At 45.5% G+C, this 26,798-nt stretch overlaps 1 pseudogene across 1 annotated transcript in view; it reads right to left on the reverse strand.

Annotated features, from left to right (window-relative positions):
* Positions 1 to 17,381: 17,381 nt before the first annotated feature.
* LOC144817818 (uncharacterized) overlaps positions 17,382 to 26,798 on the reverse strand; it is a 316,434-nt pseudogene continuing 307,017 nt past the window's right edge. Inside the window, exon 8 of the transcript XR_013606986.1 lies at positions 17,382 to 18,029. The product of XR_013606986.1 is annotated as an uncharacterized LOC144817818 (transcript). The remainder of the gene's footprint in view (positions 18,030 to 26,798) is intronic.

Genomic DNA, 26,798 nt, shown 5'->3' on the forward strand with positions numbered 1-26,798 from the left:
GCAGCATGCTTGCTATTATTTGGGAAGAAAATATTAGCTATAGCATAGAACACACAAGTAATAATAAAAATTAATACATTTAATAATTACTTAGCTACTCACCTAGCCCGGCGACCTCAACTCCTAGCAGGTCCAACAGGTCCTGCTCTTGGTCCAGGATGTCGGACCAGCAGTGCGGCAACTGCTGATGGGTGCGCCGGACCCCAGAGCAGCGGTAAACTGCCCAGCGCATCCTCTCCCAGCACTGCTGGCGCTCCTGCATTCCGTAACCGGACCCAGGCCTGCCGCCTGCTGCCAGGGTGGAGGGGAGGTGGCGTGGATATAAAAAAACAGTACTGCCACCTCCACCTCGCAAAACAGGGAACGGGAGTGCACACCTGCTTTGCGCCGCCTTCCACAGGGAAAGCGGCTGCCACTTGCGCTCCTTGGTACCTTATCTGCCATTGGGCTGGGGGGTAAGAGAGAAAAAAAGAAACAGGAAAAAAGAAGGAAGGAGGGTAATAAGGAAGTAGGAAAGTTAAAAAATAAAAAAGTACAAAACTTACTGAAAACACACAATAAAGTAGAAAAAAACACAAATACACACTTAGGAAGACAAAGAGTAAGAAAATAAATAAAGAAGTTTGGACACAAATTTTTAGAAAGCAAGGATTGCAAAGTTTGAATAAGGATGGAAAAGTAGGCCCCAGTATCATAAACAGAGTAAGAAACAAGATGGCCACGCCATGGGTGACCGCGTAATGCAGTTTATGCAATATTTCCACCCAAACACGCAATCTGCGTTGACATAGGGCAGAAACGTCACACGAACGGGTGGGGCAAGCAACTCTGCCAGGTCACAGAACTCTGCGTAGTGCAGTGGAGTTTTTTTGTCACTTTGCATAGTTCCGCGTATCGCCGCTACGCAAACTTCACCCAGGCTTACCTATGGCATGCACCAGGAATGGATAAAAATGATTAACATAGGAAGTCAATGTACTATGAATGTGGTTTTTGCATAGTCACTGGTTTGGTGCATTCTTGTGCCATCCAATAGGGCCACCCACACACAAATAAGTGTATTTTCTTTTCCTTTTGAGCAGTGTGGAATGCTCAGTGGGAGGAATTGTGTCAATCCGCACATAACTTTCAAATTGTGTGCTTGTGAAGAAACATTACAACTGCCTTGCTGTGCTGCATGTACATGTTCCTCAAAATCACAGAGGAGTCATCACCAGATTGTCCTCCAAAAACTGAAAAATCACTTCCATATTCAGATGATTTACATGAGCCACATTAAATGAAAAAAATCAGGGGATCAAAAAGCGAAAAATCTGGGCAGCTTAGATGGTCAAACCCATATTCTCACATACCGGAAGCAATCAATTAATGTAAATCATATCAGGTACTGCTCCAGAAACCAAACCCATTTGAAACAGATCAAAAGAAACTTAAAAGAAAAGGTCAATATAGAAAAATACTTCAACTTGCAGCATACATATCAATGCAAACAGAAATGCAATAACAATATTCAAAGACACAACACTGGCATATTGTACAGGTGATCATTGAGATAAAACATCAAAAAATAATTAGTCCACAAACTTCCATGTCCTTTTAAAATAGCATTGCAATTCATAATCAAAAGTAACCTGACAGAAGAGTTTGCACACACTTTATGTTCGTATGTGAGGGTGGTGGGGTCCAGAGGACAAGACACCCAGGCATTTAAAAGTAAAATCCAAAATGGTGGCTTCCATTTTCCATTTTGGTAGGGGCTGATTTGGTATGGCCATGTCCTGATAACCGATCACAGAAGGAAGGGACTAGTGGGGCTTTTTAACGGGGTCCAGCGCATGTGCCCAAGAAATGCCTAACAAGAAGAGTGTACTGTTCCCCAAGTAAAAAAGAGAAGAAAGAGAATGTCACAAAAGCAGAAGGAGCGAATTCTCCTTTTCGGAACTAGAGTCCTCACACACCCAGCAAGCTAGGCTGCATGTCATCTGCATAATCATGCACTTTGACATGCATTTCATTCAAAGCACACACTAAAAGGGGGATGTATAAATTAAACAGATAGGGAGAAAGGGATGAGCACTGAGGAACTCTACAGGCTAACTTGACCATCGGAGGGCAAAATGAAGAGAGCATAACTGACTGCTGCCGATCCGTGAGCAATGAAATAACTCACTCCTGAGTGGTATCTTCCAAACCCTCTGCCCTGACATGGTCCACCAAAATCATATGACCATGTCAAAGGCCACCGTAAGATCCGACAGTACCAGAGCCTGGGTAGTTCCTTTATCAGCAACCCTCTGCAAGTCAAGATAACCGACTCCGTGGAATGAGGTGGCTGGAAACCGGCTTGATAAGAAATAAGGAAGTTGGGGCCATATGTAGGTAGCTTAATACCGGTCGGTAAAGGTCGAAATTCGGTAAATTAGTCGTTACCGACCGGTACTTAGGCATTTGAGATGTAGGAGTAAAAAAAAAAGAATTCAGTAATCATGAATCAGTAAATACAGATTCATTATTACCGATTTCCAAATTACCGAATCAGTAGTTACCCAATTCTTATTTACCGATTCGGTAAATAAGAAACGGTAAAAAAGAGAAAAGAGATGTCGGTAAAATGGGAAATACCGAATTTCATGAAATTCGGTATTTAAGAGTCGGTAATTACCATGGATTGAAAGCAGGTGCTAACCAGGTGCAGGCCATAAAACAGGCCCCAAAATGCAACAGTGTGATCAGAATGGCGGCTTTCTATGTGACAGCAAGGCGTCGACGGCTACAGGCAGCAGGATTGAGGATCTGGAGATGGGAGGAGCAAGTCTACAGACAGCGGATCACACTCTTCCAACTTACTGAGGCAGAGATCCATCAAAGGTACAGGCTACACCCCCACACCATCCTGGACTTGATAAGGGACCTGCACCCACTTCTGGAGTACCCAACACCAAGGGCGCACGCCATACCACCACATGTGCAGGTGCTATGTAGCCTACACCTACTTGCATCTGGCAGTTACCAGGGGGTGATAGCTGCGGTAGGTGGGGTGTCCCAGAGCCGCCTGTCCTGTTTCTTCAGGGAGTTCCTGGAGGCCATGATGCAGAGAATGCATCATTACATCAGCTTCCCTGACACATATGCGGGACTGATGAAGACCAAGACTGACTTTTACCAAATGGCACAGTTCCGACATGTCATCGGCTTTATTGATGGCACATACATCCCAATCTGCCCACCTGCAGCCACTGAGTACATCTACAGGAACAGAAAGTCCACCCACTCCATAAATGTGCAGGTAATCTGTGATGCTGACAACATATTCACAGACATCGTGGCCAAATTCCCTGGAAGCACCCACGACTGCCTACATCTTTGAGAACAGTGGGATCTACACACGCCTGGCAGCGGGGGAATTCGGAGAAGGATACCTGCTAGGTAAAACACTTTTACAAACCCTGATAGATACTGCAGATGTCGGTGTTGTTGTGCATGTGATTAATGGCTCTCTCTTTTCCACATAGGCGATAGCACATCTGCCGTCCGCACATTCATCCTGACACCCTACCTGAACACATCAACCTCGAGTGAGAGACGATTCAACGTGGCACACAAATCTACACGCACCGTTGTGGAGCGCACCTTTGGGCGGTTAAAAAGCAGGTTCCGCTGCCCCCGCAAAAACGGAGGCACACATCAGTACTCACCCCTCATCTGCTGTAAAATCATTGCAACTTGCGCAATGCTGCACAACCTTGCCACTAAGAAAGGAACAGCAGTAGAATTAACAGATATTGAGGATGATGATGATGAATTTGCACACCCTGAGCCCAACACAGCAGGGGTGGCACCAGCAACAGATGGTAGACAAAGATGGGCAGAGATCACACGCAACTATTTCAAAGTAAGTAAGGAGACACAGCCAGTTGTTGTATGTACACGATGTAGTTTTAATATCTTGGCACTACGCCAGTACACAAAGGCCCAAATGTGCTAGTTCAATTGTTGCCATCCATTAGGGAAGTCCTGGGTTACTTTACGCATTCCAGTTCAGGGAATGTGGGCAGCATCAGTGTCTGCGGGCAGGCCCACCGGTGCTGGATGCCATTGGCTGGCTTTCCTCACTGGCTGTGTGGGCAGTGGCAGCCCCATGCCGCCTGCTGCTCCTCTGGGTGTCAGTAACAAGGGGGTATTGCTGCTCCTACTGGTGGTCTCCTCACTCTCCCCCACATCCAGAGCACCAGTATTTGCCGACTGAGCAGTCACCAGCACCTCAACTGCACTTGTCACCCTTACAAGGCCCCTGGAGACTTCACTGCTGCAGTGTGCCAGTCCCTCCTGCATGTTGACGCAGCGCCTGCAGAGCAGGGAAGTGGCAGTGGCTAGTGGGTTCACTGCCCTTTTGTGTTGTTCAGACCTCTGCCTCTCCCTGCACCTTGTTGCCCTGTCCTCGTCTAGCTTGCTGCACAGCAGCAGCATCGACTGGGACATGTCCCACATGCCCGCAGCCATCTCTCTCATTCCCTCCGCCATTGAGCTGATGCCCTCATCAATGTTTTTTACATTTTCATTTAGGTGCTTCATCCGTCATTGGAGCGACTGGATGGCCTTTCCCTGCATGCGCTGCACCTTTACCATACTTGACTCCAGGCCGCAGAAGACACTAGGACCCTCGCCATGTTGGTTTGGACTGCTGTCCCTGGCCCTGTGGCGTCTGGCACCTGTGTGGGCCCCCTTGCCGGTGGACTGCTGATGAGCATTGCTGTCCAAAACTGCCACGGTTGATGTGTCACCCCCCACCGTGTCTTCTGCGGAAGACTCCATTTCCAGGAGTGTGCCCACAACATGCCTCCTGGTTCTTTGCACTGCAGGTGTTGTTGCAGCCGATGACGCTACCAGTTGAGGTGAGGACAGGAGTAGTGTTGAGGCCAGCAGCTGTGGGGAGGCCAGCAGCTGTGGTGACGCTGGCCGGTGTGGGGAGGCCAGCAGCTGTGGTGACACTGGCAGGTGTTGCGAGGCTGGCAGTGTTGGTGATGCCACTGTTGGTTGTGTGGTGTGCCCTGCACTGGTACTCGCCTCCTGTGTACCTTCCCTCTGGGGTGCACTACCTTCCTGGTCTTTGGGACACCTGCGAGATGTTTCGCCTGTGGACAGAAAATCGTATAATAGCTCTGTGGTCCTGCAGCCCTGCTTATACAATTACATTCTCATCTCTGAAACACTGTCACTATTGCCTCAGCTTGCTCATCACTGATGTGTGTCGCATTCCTTGTTGTATGGTGTGTTTTCTGAAATGGTAGGTGTTTCACTGACTACATCACCCATAATGCATTGCTGGTGTATACTAAAACCTGTACTGGAGTAGGGTTCACACTACCACATTTGGTGGCAGCTCGGGCTAAGCTGTCTGCATCCCCAATCCCACAGACGCTGTCTGGCTCCATGGACGACTCCACCAGCTCCTCAAGCTCAGTCAGGGCAGGTGCCCTGTTCCTCCTTCCTCCTGTGTGCCTCGCTTGTTTCTGGAGCTCAGCCATTTTTCTCTTTGTCACGCTCTGGTGGTCATACCACCTCTTCTTGAGGTCGTCGATGTCCCGTGGGGTCACTCCAATGGCATTCACCTTGTTTTGTACAGCCAGCCAAATTTTCCTTTTGGCAGATTCTGTCACCTGCAGGGACTGCTTGCCAAACAACTTGTGGTGTTCCTTCACTACCTCCTCCACAAGGACTTGCAGCTCCATGGTGCTGAATTTCACCTTCCTATTTCTCTCTGCTCCTTCCCTTTCAGTGTCCTTGCTTGACATCATGCTGCTTTCCTGGAGTAAGTATCCCAGTGTCTCAAGGGCTGTGCTCTGCTCTCCCACCCTCTTCAGCAGCTTCAGATTGAGTGCACCTGCATGGGTGTGGCCACTTCCTGGTTTGGAGGTGGGGTGGTAGCACCGGATTGGCTGATTCCTTAATTGTTTACCGATTAGGTTTATTACCGATCGGTGTTGGGGATTCGGTATTTCTTTACTGAATTTTACCGATTCAGTAAATATTACTGAATTTTGACCTACATCCCAAATACCAAATTCTTATTACCGATTCAGTGATATTCGGTAAAAATCGGTATTTAAGATTCGGTATTTGGGATTTACCTACATATGTTCCCTGGTGTCTTCTATAAAAGAGCATATACATCCTGCTACATTAGCCTCATGTCTCATGTCTCAAGTATGGAAGGAGTGATAAAGGGCAATAATGTCTTAAAACAAAAAGATTGTCTCCAACCTACTTCAACAGAGCACCAGAGGTACTACTGTAACTTCCTTGAAGGCAATGAGAACCGTTCCACTGCTCAAAGACTGATTTAAAAAAGCTGGAGCTAATTCAGAAGAACGGTTGAACACAGTCCTTAGCACCTTTGATGGACAAAGGACATCAGGTGATGCTGATTTCACTCCATTTAATAATCGCAGGAAACTATCTTTACTGATAGCAGGCAGTTCAGACGTTATCATTAGATTATGGTCTTCCACTGTTACCCTTCGTTTAGGCTGTCTCGCAGGAATGCTTGCTTTGATTGTCGAAATCTTATCCACAAAAAAGGAATTAAGAGCTTGACGAAGACTCTGAGTCTGTGAGACAGTGATAGTCACTCTATCCAGATTGGATAGTTCATTCACAATTCTGAAGATTTCCTTAGACTTGTTTGTGGAATTTATAACCCTTCCTGAGAAAAAAGCAGCTTTAGGCTGAATAATAAGTCTTTTATAATGTTTTAGTTGGAGCATAAATGCCTCCTTGTAATTCGGGGAATAGCTCTTCCGCCACTTTCGTTCAGCTTGGCGCAATTCTAATGTACCCGCTTGACACATTATAGCGCAGAGGTGGTTTAGTTTTACGAAGCAGGCGTGAATATCACTAGCCTGTGGTAGCCACCTAGCAATCTCTCCCTCAAATCTGTTAACATTAGGGAGGTCAGTATCTGGTAGTGACGCTACCAGAGCACAGCAAAAGTCTTCCATGTTGATACAAGCCCAGCATCTGAAGAGTCAATTAGCACCAACGGAAGGTTTCAGAAGGGCCACATCTGAAAGTACAAATTTGATTAAGGAGTGGTCCAACCAAACACAAGGGAGAATCTCCCTGTTGGAGACTGATAGATTAGAGGACCATACCTGATCCAGGATATGGCCTTCCATGTGGGTTGGTGAGCACATGTGCTGTGTTAGATTTTGACTGTTTAAAAATGCTAGTGAAGTACACATAATGTTGTCCACCCAAATCGCTGTTTTCCCAATAGTTAAAGCCTCTTGGTATTAGAATTTTTGTATGATCAATAATTAAGGAAGAGATGTGATTTGCTATGGCTTGCAGAAAACATTGCATGCACTCTGGAGGTCTATAAATCAGGGCACAAGTTAAGGGGTGGATTGGACAATCCAGTCTTAATTCAAGACTGTCTATCATTGTAATAGTAAAAGACTCACAAAAGGCAAACTTTTAGTTTTTCTTAATACTAGCTGCTACTTCACGGCCAACTCTACTGGAGTTGCGAGAACCAACAAAAGACAATGGTGTGAACCAGTGCAGTTTAAACATAAAATCATGGAAGTAAAGTGTAAAATGCAAAGCTAAAAACTGAACAGAAAGAGATCAGACTTAATAAAACAAGAAAAGCCAGGTACAACTATTATTAGGCAGAGCGCTAAAGGGAGCACACCTGTGTTTTCACTGCCGTTAAAGGGCTTGGAGCTCTTGGATGCTCCACCCCCTACTACCTGATTGGTCCCCCTCCACAAGAAACAACAAAAGACTATGGCATGAACAGGAACATTTTAAGCATAAAATCCTCGAAGTAAAGCGCAAAATGCAATGCTATCCTTTACCATGCTCATGAGCTCGTCATGAGGCACGGTGCTCCGGTGCTCATGATGAGCTCATATGCTGATGAGCTGATATCAGCATGGGGCACCTCATGCTGATATCAGCATGGAGGTGCCCCATTCGCATATCCACAATGTGTAATATCACTTCGCAGTTAGCTTTCATGCCCATCGGAAGTGTTCCTTTACCTCTGAAACATAAGGAATACAGTGTTCGCTTCTGTACAATCATGGGTTGCCCTTTCCCCTCTGGCTAGACGTATCCACCCATCTCAGTGTCCAAAATTGGCAATGCAGTGGGTTTGCCCATGCTCAGCTCATCCCCAGATGGCATGGACTCTGTTTCCTGGTAACTATACAGACCTCGACCTTGGTCATTCCTATAGAAGACCTTTGGGACTTGTAATAGCACCTGTTAAGGAAGAAAATAAACGTGTTGCACCAAGCTCATGAACTGTAGTCTATTTTTCGGTCTTTTCTCCGGAAGAATTCAGACTGTTCAAAGGCGCTCAAATATCGTGGGAGGGGATATACCCTTCTTTTCCTTACAGACAAAAGCAAATGCCAGCTGGCTCCAAATCACCAGGTGGGAGATGCTTAAAATGATGAAAGGCACTGAGCCTTGCCTCAGTTCAGTCAAGGAAGAACTGCAAGCAATCCGTCTCATGGTGATGCAGCATAGATATTAGACTTAATGGATGGAGGGAGGGTGTGTGCCAAGATTGGTGCGGCTTGCTGTACGTTCATCCCAGGGAATGATATGGACATTGATACATTGACATTTGCCATCCAAGCATTGCACAATTTACAAAGAGACATGCGTGAGGAGGGAAGTGCCTCTGAGTATGAGTGATTTTCACATTGGTTATCCTGGCATCCATGATGGATCTCCGGATTGTGTACATCACTGTTGCCAGTTATCCTTGTGTTTCTATTGGTATGCCGGCTATACAATTCAGAATCACTTGCTGTAAAAACCTAGTCCTCAAACTAGGAAGAATGTAGGTACATAGGAAGGTAGTATTTGTCGAAAGCGAGCATAAAGAACAACAGACCCGAAATAAAATAAATGTTAAAAGGTATGAGTTAGATAGTGTAATTGAAGAATCAACCAAAGGGGGGTGTTTACTATGGAAAAAGCCATTGTTAATATGGGAAACAGTACATTCTTTTATGAGAACAAAACTGCATCTTTATTAATAAAATAGCCCACTGTGAACTCCATATCAGCCATGACTCGCAAATACATAGTCAGGCAAGCTCTGATATTAAGGCCAGGGGTACTAATTGATAGGTCACAAGTGGGATGGAGCATAGCTGGCAGATAAACACACAAACAGGAAACCTCAGATCAGTCCCACAGATAGTTGCAGCAATATTTCAATGGTCATGGGAGTTTGGCCCCAATACAGCACACATGGGCGGAGGGGGTACGGGCTGTACAATTATTGATCACCTGCTGTAAAAACACAGTCCTCAAACTAGGAAGAATGCAGGTAAATAGCAAGGTATGTAAAAAGCCAGTATTAAAATGGAAAACAATACTTTCTTTTATTAGAACAAAATAATTTCCTTATTAACGAAATTGGCCATTGTGAAGTCCACATCAACTACGACTCACAAATACATGGTCAGGCAAGATCTTAAACCTAGGCCTAGGACTACTGATTGATAGGTCACAGATGGAATGGCACACAGATGGCAGACAAACCTGCAAACAGGAAACCTCAGATCAATCCCAACAGATAGGTGCAGCGACATTTCAATGGTTCAGGGGGAATGGCCCCAATAAAATCTAGACATAACCTTTTGTTTAATCATTTCTTTATTAGGTTTTTGCATTATTATATAACATTAGTAACCACGAGGCATCCATTGTTTACAACTGTCCATAATTATGTTAACATGACGTAAGCATTAATAACCCTTCTGAGTCCTCCCATCTGCACCAACCCACTAAACAAACATCCCAATGCCAATTTTTGAAATGTAAATCACTGTCCCAGCTTGGTCCCTTATGCCTTTTGTAACCATCCAGCCCACTGCAAAATCATATAATAGATAATAGTTACATGGGGAGCAGGTAGGGTACCTCTCTCCATCTGAGTTGCAGTGATCATTAACTTTTCAAGTCTCACTCCTCCATAAATAATCGCACTTTCAAGTTCTCACCCTTCACCAACCTATCTAAAAGCTCCCCTCTTGTTTGTAGAACTTCTTACAGTTTTTCTTCCCTTCTGACTAATTTTATGTACCTTTCTTTAGTTGTCACCTACTCTTTTACATCCCTATGCAACTGGGAGAGCTTGGGAACTCTGGTACTCATCCATCCCATTGCCACACGCCTACATGCTAGCACCAGCATCAATCTAAAAAATTCAAGGTGCATCATCCTCCCTTTCCTTTTAGGGATCCCTCCCAATGTACACTGTATGGGACGGGGCTCTAGTGATATCCCCATGACCACCCAGTGTGGAAAACTCTGTTCCCCAATACGGTCAAAGCAGAGATCACACCCATTATAGGTGAAGTAAGAAGTCCCTGTCTTTGCGGCATCTGGGCAGGAGGAATTCCTTCTGGGATAAATCTTGCTTAAGGTTATCTTTGTCAGCTAGGTACAGTGAAGGAAGTTGAACTGTACCAATGTAAAAAGACGTAACCTTGACAGGCAAGAAAATCAGGCTGGACCTGCTGAGAGATTTTTTGTCAATTGAATAAAGACTTCTGCAGACCACCACAGCCAATGTATCCAGCTAGGGTGCAACCTGTATGGCTGCAGCTTCCAAGCTAGTACCACTGGAAGTTTTCAATCTCCTAAAAAAGAATCCCAAGATTGTAATCTGGACCGGGCAGATGAATAAAAAGTATCTTGCCATGTGACGAGTTTGGCAACGCAAAATTTAAATTTCCTGCTATGAGGTTATCCGAATTTGAGAAGACATTGACAGATACAGCCTTTAAATTTGCTCCACTGGAGAATTTCAATTCCTATCAAAAAAACAAACGGTCTGATTTAGAGCTCGGCAGATGGGTTACTCAATCAAAATGCCCAGATCTAAATCTGGCCCATAGTCAGAAGATAAAAAATTTGACCAGGTCGACTGATCCTAGTCAGCCCGCAATCTCACCTAGGTCTAGGTCAACCCCGAAATGGAATTTTGATGAATGAGTTACTTATCTTCTGCATTGCTAATTTTGGTTGAAACTCTATCTATCTACAGATTCCCAACCTTCCAAATATTCCTCGGGCGTCAAACTGGATCTGTAAATGTTTGAGCAGTATCTCTGCACACCAGAAGGTGGCGCCACACTGCTCCACACTGGCACCATTCTGCTTTGGTAATGATGTGCATGGCCTAAATAGGCGCCACACAGTTGCTTTTGAGGTTGTTCGAGGAGCCAAGAGCTAATTGTTCATGAGCAGTGTGCAGGTTTCTAAAATTAGGATCTTATTACTGGGTACAGTTCAATCACAAATTGGTTACAATGGAAGGGTCAGTGAAGAATCTGCATCTAGATAAAGTCTTTGCCTAATGTTTTCTTCTGTAAGAGACTTCTAGACAGAGATTCCTTACATTTTTGCATAGATACCAAATCAGTACCTATTGGAGACGAATCTGCAAAGGGGAAGTCGAATCAGAAAGTATTCAAGGACCGAGCAAGCAAAATGCCCTTCCTGGTAAACTTGACTGTCCAAGCAATAGTGCTTTCTGAATATATGAAAAACACCCATGTAGCTGTCTGGGATATGTCTAGAAAAGGGACTCTGTGAGGTAAAGCAGTGGTAGGCTGCTTTTTTCACCAATAAGTAGCAGATCTTAATGCAAACCCCTTCCAGCATAAGATGGTTTGTTTCTGCATGGTCTTGCCTACTTTTGATCCAGCAAACTCAACAAAGAGCTTATCATCCACCCATTGTTCTATATGTAGGATCTATGAAGAATCTCAGGGCTCTCTTAGGGTCCAAGTGATGGAGCCCTTGGAGAGGTGAGGTAGATTATAAAACACCAGCAAGGTGATGTTCTGGCCAACATTGAACAGAGTCACAACTTTCAGCAGGAAAGACGCCTGAGTAAACAGACCCAAGCTTATGGTAGAGGTAAACAACAACTGTGAAGTGGCTAGAACAGAGTGCACATTAGGTGTGTCAGGACCCGGTTAAGGTCCCATTGGACCATGATCAAAGAAGAAGGGAGAAACATATGTTGTAGGTCTTTCATTAACTGCATCACAATAAATGACTTAAAGAAGAAGGGCTGATATGGCAACCATTGAAAGGCCAAAAGGGTCGAAAGATAACTTTTTCTGTGGCCAAATTAAAGCCTTTCTGGGCAAGAGACAAGACAAAGAGCAAAACTTCTGATAACTTGGCTTGGAGGGGATCTATCTGATGTGTGACACACACAACCACAAACCTGTCCCAATAACAGGTATATACAGGTTTTGTCAATGGATGCTTGGCTACCAAAAGGAAATCAACCACCTCTGGAGGAAGGATGAAGGTGTTCAACTGTCGCCACACAATCTCCATTCATGAAGGTGGAGATTTTGAAGGCCCGGATTCTGCCCTGTTGCGCAACTGCAGGTCCTCTCAACGGGTACGCCTGATCAGAGAACATCCACTCAAACCCAGAAGTTCAGGATACCATACTCTCTGTGCGCAACTCAGAGCCACTAGGATGACTTGGGCCTGGTCTGTACTGATCTTCTTGAGAGTGGTATCTTCAGAAAGGCAAACAGGAGTCCCTAGTTCCACTTGAGTTAGAACATGTCACCAAAAGAGAGACCCCTTAGATACACCAATGTGCAGAAGTGCCGGCATGTGCTTTTTCGGTGGTGACGAACAGATCAAGCCAAGGGTCTCCCCATTCATGGAAGAGACTTTGCGCCACCTCAGGCTGTAACTGCAACTCGTTCCTTTGCCCTGGCGTACAATTAGCCTGCTAGGTGGTTCACAACCAGGAAGATGCCTTGGAGATCCAGCCATTTTCATAGGTGCAAGGCTTCCAGGCACAGGGTCCGTGACCCCACCCAATCCTGTTTATTGCAGTACCACATAACAATGGTGTTGTCTGTGAACATCTGTACCATTCTCCCCTGAATGAATGGAGGTCAGGCTTTCAATGCCAGGAGTATGGCCCTGAGCTCCAGAGGTTGATATGGACCTCTAATATCCACCTTTTCCAGATGGCTTCCCCAGAAGTCATGCATCGTGAACCCTGTAAGCACTGGCTGGGAAAAGGAGAGAGGTCTGCTGCTGACCTAAACGTGGTCCAGTAAGTACCACTGCAGATCTTTTACAGTCTCATTTGAAATCTAAATGTGGTCAGAGAGGTCCCCTTAATACCGGGGCTTTCGATCCTGCACATGCCACCTAGCGTGCTTGAATAGCAAGATGCAGGAGGCCATCAGTCCCAACAGCCACAGAGTCACCCTCATTGAAATCCAGGACTGAGGCGGAAAGATTGGGATCATACTGAATGTCCTGGACTCTCCTCCCCAGGTAAAAAGCACAAAACGGAACTGTGTCCAAAAAGGGCAGATGAAAGGAAGCATTTAAGGAGTCAGGTGTGAATTTGGGACACATTGATATTGAACCCATATAAGTAAAGGAGGTTCGCTGTCATCTGGAGGTGGCTGATGACTGAATGGGGAAAGCTGGCCTTCAACAGTCAGTCATCATGGTAGGGGAAGAATGACACCCCTGACCTCCAAAGGTGTGCTGCCACCACCGCTATAACATTTTTAAACACCAGAGGGGCACTGGTGAGACAAAAAAGAAGTACAGAATTGAAAGTGATCCTGTCCCACCAAGAACTTCACATAGCTCTGGAGGGCCAGCAGAAGGAGGAAATGGGAATAGGTGACTTGCGAGTTCAACCCCACCATAGAGTCTGCAATGCCAAGAGCAGACAAGGCCCACGTCAAGGTGAGAATTTTGCCTACACGAAGGGATGAAAGACGTCGCCGAGTGGATGAAGGACAGCCGCCTGAAACTGAACTCGGACAAGACGGAAGTCCTCATCCTGGGATCTTCGCCCTCCGCCTGGGACGACTCCTGGTGGCCCCCAGCCCTGGGCACCGCACCCAAGCCAACCGACCACGCACGCAACCTGGGCTTCATCCTGGACTCCTCCCTCTCGATGACCAGACAAGTCAACGCCGTCTCCTCATCGTGCTTCAACACCCTGCGTATGCTTCGCAAGATCTTCCGCTGGATCCCGACCGAGACCAGGAAGACTGTCACCCAGGCACTCGTCACCAGCCGACTGGACTACGGAAACGCCCTCTACGCCGGAACCACAGCCAAGCTACAGAAAAGACTCCAGCGCATCCTGAACGCCTCCGCCCGACTCATCCTGGATGTCCCCCGACGCAGCCACATCTCCAGCCACCTGAGGAACCTGCACTGGCTCCCCGTCGACAAGAGGATCACGTTCCGGCTCCTCACCCACGCACACAAGTCTCTCCACGACCTTGGCCCCAAGTACCTCAACGACCGCCTGACCTTCTACACGCCCACCCGCCAGCTACGGTCCACCAGCCTCGCCCTCGCAACCGTACCACGCATCCGAAGAGCAACCGCCGGAGGAAGATCCTTCTCTTACCTGGCTGCCAAGACGTGGAACTCCCTCCCCATCCACCTTCGGCTGACCCAGGACCATCTCGCCTTCAGGAAACAACTCAAGACCTGACTGTTCGAGCAGTAGCATACCCCCTACCCCAAGCGCCTTGAGACCCTCCTGGGTGAGTAGTGCGCCATACAAATGGTATGATTGATTGATTGATTGATTGAATCTTAAAATACTCCTATTGGAGGAAGGCATTGAGAGGGTACAGGACTAAAATACGTTGCATGTATCCAACTTTTTTGGGCACCAGAAATTAGTGGTAATAACAACCATGGCTTACTTCGGGGCACTGGCGCCCTATCGACAGCGTCTTTGGCCAAAAAGGCTTGCACTGCCGTGCAATAGAGAAATGGCCCTCTGTCAGTTGTTGGGTGAATGACGGATGGTGGAATGTTTGGTGGGAAATAAGGTAAGGTGCACCCTTAAAGAACAATTTCTAAGACATGATTACTTGCCAACCGGGATAGAATTGTGGATTCTGCCTCCCAGTGGTGCTGGTGGGCCTGTAAGGGTAACCTAAGAGAGGTCTGGCAGGTGGGGCTGTGGAGGGTGGGTGTTATGAGTGGTGGACTGGGAGGCGCGCTGACCTTGGCTGCGAGGGCTATGGTCACCTCGGCCTCTCACATGAAATTGCCTCTGCCAAAACCACAAAAGGTGCGACTGAATTGTTGTGGTTGGTGGGGCAGAAAGGCCCAGAGAGAGAGCTGTGGCACTAGTTTCTTTCAAATGTTTAAGGGCGAGTTAGCCTTGTCCACGAACAGGCAAGTTCGATCAGAGGGCATGTCAATCTAAGAGGACTAGACATCATCAGAGAATCTAGTCAAGTCTATCCAGGTATGTCGCAGAATGGCAACGCTGGTGCCTATAGCCTGTTGGATGGAGTAGGTGACGTCTGAGACACAACTAGTTTTGAACTTGGCAGCATCACAACCATCTTGACTCACCTAAGACCGTACAGGGCGAAGGTCTTCCGAATGTTTCCACTTGCTGTGACTACCTAGCAGAAGGAGTGGTAGGAAAAGTGTTTGGATTGGAAAGGATGGTTGAATCCTGCACCAGGAAACCTTTTGGTGAAGGATGTTGTGATAGGAAAGCTGGGGCCCCTGGAACAGGGAAACAATGCTTGGCAATTTGTCTACTGATTGATGGACCAGACCAAGGCTTGGCCCAAGTTTCCAAAGGGTGTCAATCAGAGTCTCATTGAAAGGCAGAAGGAGCTCATAGGAAGGCCCTGCTGCAGAACATTAGTTTTCACCTCTAGGGTGGGAAGTCAAGGTAAAAAAACTTCAGCTGCCCCACAAATGACCATAGCAGAGGAGGCAGATTCTTCTGAGACTGGTCCAAGTGGAGAGAAAAGAGCTGCCTCTGGGGAGATGAGCACATTAACCTCCTGCAAGTCCTAATACAAGTTGTTATTCTAATAGTGCTGAGCAAACTAATCATCTGGGTTATGATCATTATCGTAGCCACTCCCAAAAAGAGAGTGCAAAGAATTTTGTCTGCATTGTAGTAATTTGAACGTAGTAATAGGAGCTTCGGTTGGATTAAGGTGTGACGTCGGTCGATGTTGGACTGCTGTCAGAGAGGACCATTGGGGCCACCTCTTCAGTTGGAGAGGTCAACATCCGCATCAACGTACCAGGGTCTGGCATGGTTTTCAGGCACTAGGGTGGCGTTGGAACAGGAGCCGGAGGCAAGATGGACTTAGAAGGACCAGCTGGCACAAAGAGCAAACCCTCTGGTGATATTCCAGGTGGAAGGTCTCTCTGCTCCTTGGGGCCCAAATGCCTGCCAGTAGGAGTCGGTAGGGATCCAAAGTATAGCACCACAGAACTGTTCAATCTTGTTAGGCGTTGCTGAAGGACCCAGAAGCTCAGGTTGTACACAAGTATGAATATTGATCATGGGATCGCTGTATGCCATTAAGAATTGTGAGCCATAGTAATAAATCCATATAGAATGAAATGTTATGTCCATTTTTGATCCGCTCAAGATTGAAGGTGGCTAAATCTCTCCCTAACAATGTAAGTGTGATGCCTGCTTTCTTGTGGATGGAGGCTGGACATGCAGACATAGAAATGAGGAGGATGAAGACAGGCACATCTGAAACTATCTTTCAAAATACTTTCATTAAAGGACATCAGATTAATTACTGTTCAGTTATGTCATATGGTATATTTTTGGGTATAATGGTAGAACATGAAGCTGTGAAAGTTTAACGGTTAGTCCAGCATTTGCCTGTTCATAATTACTGCTTTAGTTATGAAGGGCAGATATTGAAATATGAAACTTTATTTTGCTGTGGTTATTACAGACCAAAACATGAATTGTTACAGTGAGCACTTAAAAAGATGATGGTTAATTATAATTCATGTCTACTGGACAGGCACACAGAGGTTAGTGAACATTAACTAATGGTCTTTTTAGTGCCTACAAGCCTACATGTTTGATCAGAGAAAGTTAAATTTTCCATCATTCTGCAGGAGGACAAGCCACCCAGGGGGAGAATCCTAGTCTGTTCCCACTGTGCAAAGCACCAAGATAAATCGGGATGCACGAGAGAAAAAATACATGAGGGAATAAAATTGTGAATTAATTACCCACTACTGCACATTTGGTACCTGGTAACTGCAACAATATTGAGCAAAGTGTGTGCGTTCATTAACATATGCTTTAGACTGATTTAGAATCATATTATTTAGTATAATGCACATTTTATATTATTTATTTAAATACAACAGTTGATTCATGACAAAGACTGACAACAGTTTACATTGGTTGAAAGTAAGGAATGTTATGACTATTATTATTGTAAATTATTAAAAATAATGTTTAAAAATTCCTTTTTAAATACTTCACAAACCAAATATGTGGATAAATGGAAGCTCATCTTATCCAAGCATAAGGTGACATTTTTAAGTAAACATATAACAAAAACTCCTTAAACCCTCAATGTTATTAATGATATTTTTGGACTGTTTTAGGTTAAGGCAAGGTGACTTGCATAAACATAGAACTAAGGAGGTTTTAGCAATGAACATCCTCATTGATGTCTTTTTTTGACACTGCAGCGTGACTATTGTGCATCTTCAGATCCCCCCCTCCTGCTCCACAATGTTTTTTGAAGCAGTAGGCAAAGATCTGTTTGCCTCTTTGGAGAACAGACCTAAGTTTGAAGAGATAATCTGAATGTCCTTCAAAACATCAGTGAAACGACTTAAGGCTGTACTTAGATCTCTGGTGAGGTTTTGCTGAGAGCCAATGACTTGAATAACGTTTTGATTAAGGGCATTCATGGCGCCCACCAATGAGTCCATCTTCTTTTCAAGTCTATCTTGAATTGTGTGTATAGACTTCTGAATGTCTTGAAATGCCTTGACACGGTTAGGACACCCTCTCACTGTCTCTTCCTTTGCCAGAATTGCAAGTGTGGTGCCAGATTCATCAATTTGGGCGACTGATACTTCATCCATGGAGGACAGGGATGGCTCAAAGGATTCTTCTTGCTCGACAAGTTGTTGATCTTCATCGGCTGTACCTAAACATCAAACACAGAAATAAAACTACGATATCAACAATATATACATTTTGTACCATGACACATTTACTATCACGCACACACACACAACACACACAAGTTACTCTGATCAAAGCAATATCTAATCCTATCATATGATTTGTTAATTCTAATATTTTAAATCCAGCAACACCTATAACATCAAGGCATCGGCCTATGTGCAAAACATTATTAATTAATGGTTTAAAGCTGCTGTGACTTCTGCTTAAAAGCAATATTGTTCCTTTCTAAAGAAAGAAGATGTTTATCTTTGATTATTTTAGTAAAACAAGTTTAACATTATTTTTCTATAAATATAAGCCATGGATAGAGAATAAAATAGTTTATAAAACATGATTGTGTTTTTTATGTATTATAAGTAATGTGAAATATTCTTTATATCACTTTGTTGTTCCCCTTTAGTCTGACTTAGAGTTAGGGATAGTAACAATATTTGTTAAAAACATATTTTCTTACATAAAATTGAAATATATAACAAATATTAACAATTAAAATATTAGGAACTTTATTATAACATGTGAATGTGTCCTTAGTATTCAAATTAGTGTCACACTTGTACTGACAACTGTAAAAATTCTACACGTTTAAAGTGCATAACATTTTACATTTCAGATATTTTGTACTGTCATTAAAAACAATATTTCAAGTTTCGAAAGCTATATTAGTTATTTTTATTTTTAGATTTTTAACTTTCCAAAAGTCATAGAGCATCTCTGTTATGTCTTGTAAAAAAAAATCAATCATTATTAAATGTACATGTTAAAGATAGTAATGTTAACATCCACAATCTTCTTTAAAAAAGCATTAATAAAGATTATCTTCCATCACTTCACCAGTGATCGAAACAGCCTCACACCAGGTTTTACATACATAATGTATTGAGTATATTATATTTCTATGCTTTCTAAGGGCCCGATTCACAGAACTAACTTAAGACAAAATCCTAAACTTACTACCATTTTGGTATTCACAGAAGGCACTTACTCATTTTGGTATTCACAGAAGGCACTTACTCATTTCGGTATTCACAGAAGTTAGGAGTCCTAACTTTAGGACTCCTAAATGCATTCTGTGAATACCGAAAGTCTTAAAATTTGGATTTTTCTCAATTTAGTAGCAGTAAAGTTAGGACTCCTAACTTTAGGACTCCTAAATGTCTTCTGTGAATACCAAAAGTCTTAAAATTTAGATGTTTCTCAATTTAGTAGTAGTAAAGTTAAGACTCCTATTTTTATTACTTCTAAATGCCTTCTGTGAATACTGAAAGTCTTAAAATTAGGATTTTTCTCAATTTAGTAGTAGTAAAGTCAGGACTCCTAACTTTAGACTCCTAAACTGAGAAAATAATAATAATAATAATAATCTTTACAACAGGTTCAGGTCAAAAATCAGTTTCAATTTCAACCAATGCAATTTTTACACATGAATAAGCCAATACAGCCTAATGTGATAAAAACTCATAATTTTGGAATCAACAGCTGAGTTCATTGTGAAGTATCGGTAAATCTGGTAGCAGTTATGCTGCAGACAGATCTGACATGATTCTTAATGAAGGCCTTAGTAATTCACTGTTAGACATTGTTTTTTGGTTGGTTAGGGTATGCACCCTGTCCAAGCAGAAGCCATAATCCTAGTCAGGATAAACTAGATAAATGATAAATGATAACATAGGCCCACCCTCTCGTCGCTTGGTACAGAGCAGCCATGCTTAACTAAACACAGTCACAGTAACACAATGAATACACCACAAAAAGACTCCAACCAGGCTTATAAAAATAGATTATTATATAATAAACAAAATCAGGCCAAAACAACAAACATCCACTGTATAGAAGTTGAGATATAGAATTTTAAAGGAATAAATGCAATAAAGCACTTAGAAGCAAGTAGCGCTAAAAGGGTTACTTTAGATCATGTTGGACCAGGGCAAAGTAAAAGTGTGGGCCAACCTTATGGAAGCGCAGGCTGGCTGCAGGACCTACTCAGAGTCCGCTGAACAAAGTTCCTTTCCTGGTCCAAAACAGCGAGATGTGTCAATCTTCTCCACGCAGTGCAGGCGACATGTCAATCACAGCATTGGTGCTGGAGTCAAGAGGCGCCGAGCAATGCGCCAGATTCTGCCAAGCAGTCGAGGGGATGACTTGATGTCACCAAGCTGCCCCAGCAGTGATACATTGTACGATGTGTCGAGCTCAGGAGGCAAAGCACTGGTTCCAATATGCCAATTGTACATGAGGAACCAAGTCGGTGCACCTGTTCTGCTAGATACAGAGTGACAGGAGATGCATCAAAATCTGTGTTGCATGTATCTGGGCCTCTTTCGGTGTGCCAGGCATAGGAGCAGGGGTAGAGACTTTTATTTCCCTGAGTCTCAAGCAACAGGACCTTGGAGATCACTTGAAGTACAAGCATACGTCACCCAAGTCCTGCAGGACATATCTGAGGAAGTCTTGATCCTGGGCCAATAAAAGTGTGGGAGCCTTGCAAAGGTGTTGTCTTGGCCCAGGTGTTGTGCCAGGGGAATTGCGTGAGCCAGCTCTAGTAGGTAGGCCCTGTAGTATTAAGGGACCACCAGGGCCATGCACGGGAACCTTAGGCTCACTGTAAAGGAGGCTGTCCTCCCAGTAAATATGGGGACTACCAGAGACATCATCTGCTGCTTTGGCTTCAGCCTGTTGCCTCAGTTTCTACAGTGTTGGACACTCTCTGTGCCCTACAGAACTTCTTGCTGGGTCCTCCTTCTAGATGTCATCCAGCAATGACAGGCAGGTCACCAAGGGGACCAGCACCCCCCCTAGTGGGCTCCTGGGTGACCACCACAGGTGCCCCATCCACCTCACTGGGATCACACCCAGGGACCGGTTTCCCACACCCCTTGCCTTTCCTCATTTAGGCAGCTGGCCGGGCCATTTTTCCAGGCTCCAGATCTGTTTGACTCCCATCCCAGACAGCCATGGACCTTGTTGTAGCACAGATCCAATCAGGTAATCTTAACATTTCCACATGAGCCTTGAGCTGCATTTCCTTCCAGGTAATGTGCTCAAGATCATTACCAATAAAGAGTCCACTGGCATGGAAGGGTTCATAGCAACTTTCAGAAGAGCTGTACTCCCCGCCCACTCAAATGGAGCCAGAGCCATAGGACAGTGACCCTCTCTGTTTGCGGCCACCACAATCTGGTGGAATGCATTTGAAATTACCTGCTCTGGGGAAACCAGCTGACTATTTACCTTTGTCATACTGGCTTAGGTATCCCTCAGAGCCTCCACATCTTGTCCAGTGATAGTGACCCATTGCCTATACTTTGTAGTAATAGAGGCCACATGGATCTTAGGAATCATCTCACTGTCACCCAGGGACACTAGGGTTTCCTCACTACTCCTCCATTACCTGGGACAAACTCCTCCCCCAGCACTACGCTCACCACCACTGGAACCTTTCCTCCAGTGGGAAGTTGTGCTCTAGTTTGACACTTGGGGTCCCCCTTATAGTGTCCATACTCATAGCTCTCATAGCCTTTAATATGATTGGGCTGCTGACTTTTGTCAGGGTAGCTTTACTTCTGGTTGCCAGATTGGGAACGAGAACGAGACCCTTTGCCCTATGAGTTGTTTTGGGGGCCTAACAAGAACTCCTTCTTTTTATCCCCCCCCTTTTGTCTGGTGGGATCTTTGGCAACCCTTTTGGGAGCCCCCACAGATGCTTTCCTGGACACTCTGGTGCTGACCCAGATGTCCGCCTCTTTAGCAAGCTTCTTGTGATCAATAAGCTTACTATCCCATAGTTGTTGATCAGCTCTGAAAAACAAAGATCAAGCATATACTCCTTGAAAATTAAGTTGTACAGCCCTGAATAATCATTTACTTTGCTTCCCCTCGCCCAGTCCCCCAGTGCCTTACTAGCATACTCTAAGCAGTCACCCAAGCTCTGTGTGGATACCTTGTGACTGGCCCGAACCTCTGTCAGTATTTCTCGATTTCTCAGGTGTCAGCCCATACTTACTGGTCAAGATGGTCTTCATAGTAGTGTAGCATGTCTGGTCCCCCCCATCTACTGTAAAAAAGTGCCCCTCCTCACCCTGGGTATGTGCCTCTATAGACTACCACCCCAGAACTCCTCTGGGACCTTGTGTACTCTTAGATTCACTTCATAGGCTGCAAATCACTTGTCCACATCATTCCCACCACAAAGCTAGGGTATTCCGACCCCTGACTCATGTGAAGACACAGAGGTATGCTGCCAACAATACTGTTTCTGGGCCCTACTCGCAGGGTTCTGATTCCAGCTCCCTGATGTTGAGCTCGTGGGTAGGTTTCCTCTCCTCCAGAGCCATCCTCCTCTCCTCTAGAGCTTGCTCCTTCTTTAGCTTTAGCTTGGCAAGCTCTAGATTTTACTTTCTCTCCTCCCTCCAGTTTGCCAGTCCCTCTGAGGACAGGTCCTTGGAGGAAATGATGGTCCCTGCTCTGAGACCAACTTCTGCCCCTGGCAAGTTGCTGGCCCCCCTCCACAGGCAGGTCCAGAGACACAGCAGATTCCAGAATCAGCTTATCCTTCTCCTCAGGAATTTCCTGCTCCCCATCTAGATTCTCATCCCCTGCAACCATAAGACTCTGCTCAGTCCTTCGAGCATTTCTGAAGCTCCACCTTCTGGGCGAAGCTTCTCATTTAGGGTCATGGAGGAAGGTAGAATACAATTAAAACACATTCTTACAAACCTCTTTTGCATAATGGTGTGATTGGTGTAAGAATGTGTAGTGGCAAGAAAAAACTATGTATCCCAGAAAACCTGGGAAAAGCACTCCTGAGTCCCAATTAAAACCCCCTGTGTGTCAACTATAAAAAACACTCCCAGGAAGTAACCAGTGCTTGACAGTGCTTGACAATGTAGGAGGACAAGCGACATTCCTTACACACCTGTATTTCTTGGTATTGTGCACTTGTCGCAGGTGTGCTAAAGAGTCCTGTTTCCTTTGATCTCCTTTATCATCTGTTACCTCGGATCAGCGCTCTGCGGGTCCATGCTCTGAAGCCGAGCTCGTTGCTTCCCGAACAGGAGTTAAGAGAGCCAATTCCTCACAGCATGCAGGAGCGCGTTCAGGGGGGAAGACAGGAACTTTGTTACTGAGCCATTTACTCACTGCGTGAAGGAGCGCGTTCCGTGGAGCTGACTGGATACTTTGTTTCTCACGTTCAGTCGGAACATTATTTCAACACGCCTGGTCTGGGCATTTTTGTTTCATTTGTAGCAGTTTTGGAAATCACAGATATTGTGAAATCCTCCAGAGTGGCTGCTCCATGACTGCCTTATGTTTCTATATTACAGGGTCACAGGACTTGGAGGCGTTATCCAATACCTGGGTGACTCAAGTTTCTTTTTTCAAGTGCATCAATAACCTATGCGCAACAGAGCTAAGTACATACTTTCTTTCTTTCTATTTTTCTATACTTTGTTTTGGGATTACATCAATAGATTTAATTGCAGAACTGGAATTTCCATAGTTTTCCTGATAAATAAAGTGGCTGTTGTTTTGCATTCTTTACCAATGGAGTATCTATAGAAGAAGTTCCTCAGGAGACAACACTGTGTTAAGCATAATATATTTCAAGAGTTGCCATAGTCAGCACTATCGCCATCGATTGTCAACTCTAGGGCCACCGACACCTGTTTTCCACATCATGTACCACAGTTACTGAACACACAGTCTTTCTCTTAAAACCGGTTAACTTTGATATAATGGCCCATGTCACATCACGACACTCCGACTCTGACACAGATATAGACCTTTTACACAGCTAGATTGGCACTAGATCATGTGTCCTTTGTGCCGAAGTTCTCTTAAGTCAGTCACCGGCTCACTTGCGTCTGCATGATATTTTCCACCGGTTTTTAAACTCATCCTGTCTTTCCCATTTTCTCTTATTAATTTTACAGGCAATTTTACTCAGGCATGTAACACTATGTCCTGATGATGATCCACAAATGTTTAAAAGGGATCAAAACGTAGTGTATTGGGAGCCAGGACAGGGCAAGGCAGGGACCTATGCATTACAAAGTCTATCCTTTGAAGTTTGCCTACTTTAAAGGCAGAAACTTGTATAAGTACTGGAGCTGTATCCGACATTTTTTAGAACACTTTTGGACTAAGAGGAGATTCTGTCAAGAATAAGAGCTGGAGAAGCTGTAGGAGGGGAACTGCCACACTGCCTGTTGCTTTTTGCTGTGTTGTGCTGGCCTGCTGCTTGCTGCTTCTATCTTGGACGGTGAAAGGACTGGACTTTGCGTTCATGTATCCTGCTTGGCAAGGATTCTCCAAGGGCTTGTGTGTGCTTGCCTCCTGTTAAGAAGTCTCAAGGTCATCAAAGAATTTACCTGGAGCCCCTGAACTCCCGCTGGGAGGTCTGACCTGTCAAGTGTTGTCAATTCAAGTTTTGGGCCCTTGAGAGAAGAAAATACACGCATCCCCCTTCAGCGCCGATTTTTTATGATGCAGCATTGCTGTGAGGGTAAAAAATCCAATGGATTGCCATGGTACGGCTGAAGAATTGATACAGCACCTGTGTGTATTGTGTCTCAGACTTCCAAGACACCCGCTCCAATTCCGATGCAGGCCCTGCTGTATGCAGTGGCGTCACTAGGGGGGGTGCGGACCGCACCGGGTGACACCAACACATGGGGTGACAGCAATCTGCACTGCAGCCTCGCCTCTGCTCTCACCTTTACTGTCGCTCCCTGTGCAAGCTTGTTCCTCATGCTGTTCACACTCGCAGGAGATCTGCAATGCTTGACTGCAATTTTCTTTGCTCACAAGGCAACTCTATAGCAGCCTAGCTCATCTGAGGGTGCATGGTTTCCTATTTTTCAGTATCTTGCACAGTCTTCAGTTTTCCAGTGAACCAGTTCCAAATTTCAGCTTGCTCTTCACTACCGCCTGTTGCTCGCACTCTTGTTTATACAAATCAAGGGAAGACAGATGGAGTAAGAGAGAGAGGGAGACAGAGGGAGCTAGAGGGAGTAATACAGAGAGAGGGAGCTAGAGAGAGCAAGACAGAGAGAGAGGGAGCAAGAGGGAGTAACAAAGAGAGAGAGGGAGCTAGAGAGAGTAAGACAGAGAGAGAGGGAGCTAGAGGGAGTGGGACAGAGAGAGAGAGAGAGAGCTAGAGTGAGAAAGACAGAGAGAGAGGGAGCTAGAGGGAGTAAGACAACGAAAGGGAGACAGAGGTAGCTAGAGGAAGTAAGACACAGAGAGAGGGAGCTAGACAGAGAGAGGGAACTAGAGGGAGTAAGATAGAGAGAGGGGGAGCTAGAGGGAGCAAGACAGAGAGAGATGGAGCTAGAGGGAATAAGAGAGAGGGAGCTAGAGGGAGCAAGACAGAGAGAGAGGGAGCTAGAGGGAGTAAGACAGAGAGAGAGGGAGCTAGAGGGAGTAAGAAACAGAGAGAGGGAGACAGAGGGAGCTGGAGGGAGTAAGACAGAGAGAGAGGGGGAGCTAGACAGGGAGAGAGTGAGCTAGAGGGAGTAAGACAGAGAGAGTGGGAGCTAGAGGAAGCTGGACAGAGAGAGGGAGCTAGAGGGAGTAAGACAGAGAGAGAGGGAGCTAGACAGAGAGAGGGAGCTAGAGGGAGTAAGACAGAGATAGAGGGAGCTAGACAGAGAGAGGGAGCTAGAGGGAGTAAGATAGAGAGGGGGAGCTAGAGGGAGCAAGGCAGAGAGAGAGGGAGCTAGAGGGAATAAGAGAGAGGGAGCTAGAGGGAGCAAGACAGAGAGGGAGCTAGATGGAGTAAGACAGAGAGAGGGGGAGCTAGAGGGAGTAAGACAGAGAGAGGGAGAGAGAGGGAGCTAGAGGGAGTAAGACAGAGAGAGAGAGGGAGCTAGACAGAGAGAGAGGGAGCTAGAATGAGTAAAACAGAGAGAGAGGGAGCTAGAGGGAGCTAGACAGAGAGAGGGATCTAGAGGAAGTAAGACAAAGAGAGAGGGAGCCAGAGGGAGCTAGACAGAGAGAGGGAGCTAGAGGGAGTAAGACAGAGAGAGAGGGAGACAGAGGGAGCTAGAGAGAGCAAGACAGAGAGAGAGGGAGCAAGACAGAGAGAGAGGGAGCTAGACAGAGAGAGGGAGCTAGAGGGAGTAAGGTAGAGAGAGAGGGAGCTAGAGGGAGGAAGACAGAGAGAGAGGGAGCTAGAGGGAGTAAGAGAGAGAGAGGGAGCTAGAGGGAGGAGGACAGAGAGAGAGGGAGCTAGAGGGAGTACGACAGAGAGAGAGGGAGACAGAGGGAGGTAGAGGGAGCAAGAGAGAGGGAGCTAGACAGAGAGAGAGAGAGCTAGAGGGAGTAAGACAGAGAGAGAGGGAGCTAGAGAGAGTAAGACAGAGAGAGAGGGAGACAGAGGGAGCTAGAGGGAGTAAGACAGCGAGAGAGGGAGCTAGACAGAGAGAGAGAGCTAGAGGGAGTTAAATAGAGAGAGAGGGAGATAGAGCGAGCAAAACAGAGAGAGGGAGCTAGAGGGAGTAAGAGAGAGAGAGGGAGCTAGAGGGAGCAAGACAGAGAGAGGGAGCTAGAGGGACTAAGACGGAGAGAGAGGGAGCTAGAGGGAGTACGAGAGAGGGAGCTAGAGGGAGCAAGACAGAGAGAGAGAGGGAGTTAGAGGGAGCAAGACAGAGAGGGAGCTAGAGGGAGTAAGAGAGAGGGAGCTAGAGGGAGTTAGACAGAGAGAGAGGGAGCAAGACAGAGAGAGATG

The sequence above is a fragment of the Lissotriton helveticus genome, chromosome 2_1, assembly GCF_964261635.1.
Source record: "Lissotriton helveticus chromosome 2_1, aLisHel1.1, whole genome shotgun sequence".
Lineage (NCBI taxonomy): Eukaryota > Metazoa > Chordata > Amphibia > Caudata > Salamandridae > Lissotriton > Lissotriton helveticus.